Here is a 4,315-nt window from a genome sequence, read left to right on the forward strand (position 1 = left end):
ATGTCGGGGGGTGAATTGTTGTTCGTCACGAGATGTGCTCTACGGCTGACTGGCGACCAGTTCATGGTGTAGTCTGTCTTTTGCCCAGAGTTAGCTGGGTTAGGCTTCAGCATCCCCCGCGACCCTGTTCAGGAAAAGCAAAATTGAAAATGGATGGATGGATGAGGCCCGACTGTCGATCGATACGTGCTGTGTGATATTTCTACCACTAGATGTCAGTAATACCTAAAGTGTGGATTTCAATGCGGCCGTAGCATTAAGGTTTGGGGAGGAAAAAAGGAAATCGAGGGTACTGACCAAGGTGCTCCGTTTTTATCCATTGATAATATTCCTTTTCATCCCTCTCTGACTCGATGGCTTGAATTACAAAGGTTAACAGAGGTGTTATAAACTTTAAGGAGATTAAAAAAAATCCGGAGACCTTGCATCACATCCTCACAACAAAGATGCTGATTGGAAAAAAAGATGAGATCTGAGTTCTGCTATCGATTGCCCATCCTGAAGTACTAGGATGTTTCTGACACCAACTGAATTTGTATGGAAAGATTTGAATATGTATTCGTAAAACTGAATGTGAAAAAAAATGTACAGATTTGAATTTTCATTAAGAAATTCAAATTGGACAATTCAGATTCAGGTTTTCAAAGTGAAGATTTCAATTAAACAATACAAATTCATTATATGTAATTCGGTTTTTCAGTGTATTTATTCAAGTTTAGCGATTCAAATTCAAACATAAAATATTCTGGTGGCACATACTTGAACCAATATATCATTCATTGCCTCGCCGACTGAAGCGACAAGAGTGTGCAAAGTAGTTAAACACGTGACTGTACCTTGTCGCTGGCCTTTTTTTTTTAATCTACCTCTAACCTCCTACAGCGTAGGAAGCGCGATTGAAACGTTTTCTCTAATAAGGTTCAACAAGTGACATTCCCAAATTAAATTATCGTTATAACTTGTATTCATCAATAGAAAAAAAAATGTTTTACTGGTTGAACGTTATGTCTCATTCATGTCTGAGTCCACAACGCAAGCCTGCTGAGGGTAAATTCAGTTAATAGTCCAGAGCGCACGGAAAATGAAAGCCTCCCCAAAAGGCCTTTTTTATGCTTGATGGTCTTGGAGTCAAGTACTGGTTGATGGTGGTCGAATAAATGTGTTCAGCACCATATTATAGCTGACACGTTTTCCAGGGTTCTGGTTCCTGTGCAACATGTCATTTAGTTTGTACCAAATCCACTTTTTAAAATTGGATTGTATGCCTGTCGTATTACAATACTTCAATTGTTCTGTGAACTTGCATTTGCAATAAAGCTGAAACGTCTCACAGTGTTTGCATTAGATCCTCATACATATAAAAATATGCCGTTATTGCCGCACTCCTCTGTTTTGTAGCAGTGCACATATGTTTCATTGTAGATATGATTTAATAACCTGTAATAATAAATTGCGTGGTCCTTTGTGACATTGACCACGTGTGGATGTTTCACACAATCAACAGAATGTAGGACAAACTGTCCAAAAATAAACATCTTCAAATTCTCACTGAACAGGTAGAAAAAAATCACGGAAACTCGTCCTGAGGGGATGATCCAAGATGGCGGTCATCAGAGTTTTCCAGGTATGGGTCGCCAATCACTGAGCCACACTGGTTTGTACTACATTTGAACAAAAGGGTATAGATGTGGTTTGAGCCACACTGGTTTGTACTACATTTGAACAAAAGGGTATAGATGTGGTTTTTGCAGATGACTGCCAGATCTATGTCCCACTGAGCAAAAAAGACGCCTTCTCATTAAGGCCACTTGTTTCCTGCCTGGAAGAAATCAAAACCTGGATGGCACAAAATTTCTTGACTTTCAATGAAAAGAAGACAGAGGTGATACTGTTTGGTCCCAGTGGCCCTTGCACATCCCATCCTGTTGACTTGGGCCTCCTGTCTCCTTATCTTAAGTCAACAGTCTCAAACTTGGGCCTTAAACTGGACAGTGATTTCAAACTTGACCGGCAAATTGGTGCCGTTGTTAAATCCAGCTTCTTTCACCTTAGACAGCTGGCCAAAGTAAAACCTCTCCTCTCTCATGAACACTTTGAGACAGTAATTCATGCCTTTGTCACATCCCGGCTTGATTACTGCAATGCCCTTTGCTTTGGAGTCAGCCAGTCTTCCATTAAGCGTCTCCAGCTGGTCCAGAATGCCGCTGCTCGCCTCTTGACCGGTACTCGTAAGAGGGAGCACATAACTCCTACTCTGGCATCCCTTCACTGGCTCCCCATACATTTTAGAGTTATTTTCAAGATCCTCTTATTTGTTTTCAAATCTCTAAAGAACCTTGCGCCACTTTACCTCTCTGAGCTCATCCGCCCCTACACACCTGCCCGGCGCCTCAGGTCTGCGGACCAGACATTATTAGAAGTACCAAGAACTAAACTGAGGCTCAGAGGGGATCGAGCCTTTTCTGTTGCTGGTCCCTCTCTCTGGAACGACCTCCCACTGAACATTCGGCAAGCCTCCTCGCTGCCCATCTTCAAAACCCGCCTCAAAACTCACTTGTATTCTTTGGCATTTGACTCAGCATGACTTAGATTTATTCTTGGTTTTGTTGTTCGGTGCTTTCTACTGTTTTTATTACCGATTTGCTTTACTGTTTGTTGTATATGTTAATTTGCTCCATGGACAGCACTTTGTATGCAGCGATGGCTGTTTGAAAGTGCTCTATAAATACAGTTGAGTTGAGTTGAGTTGAGTTTCCTTTACAGTTTACACCTATTTGATCGTTTGGTCCTTTTATGACCTTTTTTTTTTTTTCCAAACCAGAAACGGTACTTATTTGTGCCTAGGCTTTCTGTTTTTGAGCCCTGCACGGTACATTACAAAAAGTTGTACCTAGGAGAACATAAATGAACCCCAACAGTACTCTTTTTTTTTTTTTCAAACAGTGTAGCCCAGGGGTAGAGAACTCCGGTTCATTCGAGAGACATTCCGACCTGTTTTAGATCCCTCCCTACTACAACACACCTGATTCAAACGATCAGCTCATCAGCAAGCTCTGTAGAAGCCTGAAACAATCATGATCAATTCCCTACTCCTGGTTTAGCCGATGAACAAACGTGATGGCTGGTTTGATTGACTTGATTTCTAGTTTTCCTGTTTTTGTGCTTTATACTGTCTTTTATTATTTTATTTTTGCTCAATGTACAGCATTTTTTGTACAGCGGTGGTTGTTTTAAAGTGCCCAATAAATACAGCGGCGTTTTGAGTTGAGTTGAGACTGAGCTAGCTGATCACAGGTTCCCATACAGCAAGTCAGAGGTGGACAATTCATTTTTGAAATGGGCCATGTAGTTCAATTGTATTAAATATGAATTTTTATGTCTTTTTATAAAACAGTAAATTGAGTATTTATAATAGGCTTGTGTTGTGTTGACCTGTTATTTGTTGTTGTAACTAGGAAATAGAAACAGAAAACCAAAACAAAAAAAGTATATTTAAAGTATATAAAAAAATATTGAAATTATATTTTATGTTGCTGGTACATTATACATGAAAATGACATAGCTACAGGTGATCCAGTGGTTAGCGCGGCGATCTCACAGTGCAGAGGTACCGGGTTTAATTCCAGCTCCGGCACTCTCTGTGTGGAATTTGCATGCTCTCCCCGTACTTGCGTGGGTTTTCTCCAGGTACTCCGGTTTTCTCCCACATTCCAAAAACATGCATGGCAGGCTGATTGAACACTGTAAATTGTCCCTAGGTGTGAGTGTGAGATTGGATGGTTGTTCGTGTCTGTGTGCCCTGCGATTGGCTGGCAATCGGTTCAAGGTGTCCCCCGCCTACTGCCCGAAGACAGCTGGGATAGGCTCCAGCAACCCCCGCGACCCTTGTGAGGATAAGCGGATCGGAAAATGGATTGATGATATCTATCCATCCATCCATCCATCCATTTAGAAGAAGAAAATAAAAAATACATAGCGACACATATTCATGAGAAACCTTGCCCAGATGTGTTTTCACCTTAGACAGCTGGCCAAAGTAAAACCTCTCCTCTCTCATGAACACTTTGAGACAGTAATTCATGCCTTTGTCACATCCTGGCTCGATTACTGCAATGCCCTTTACTTTGGAGTCAGCCAGTCCTCCATTAAGCGCCTGCAGCTGGTCCAGAATGCCGCTGCTCGCCTCTTGACTAGTACTCGTAAGAGGGAGCACATAACTCCTACTCTGGCATCCCTTCACTGGCTCCCCATACATTTTGGAGTTATTTTCAAGATCCTCTTATTTGTTTTCAAATCTCTAAATGACCTCGCGCCA

The sequence above is a fragment of the Hippocampus comes genome, unplaced genomic scaffold (assembly GCF_001891065.2).
Source record: "Hippocampus comes isolate QL1 unplaced genomic scaffold, H_comes_QL1_v1.1 scaffold205, whole genome shotgun sequence".
Classification (NCBI taxonomy): Eukaryota; Metazoa; Chordata; class Actinopteri; order Syngnathiformes; family Syngnathidae; genus Hippocampus; species Hippocampus comes.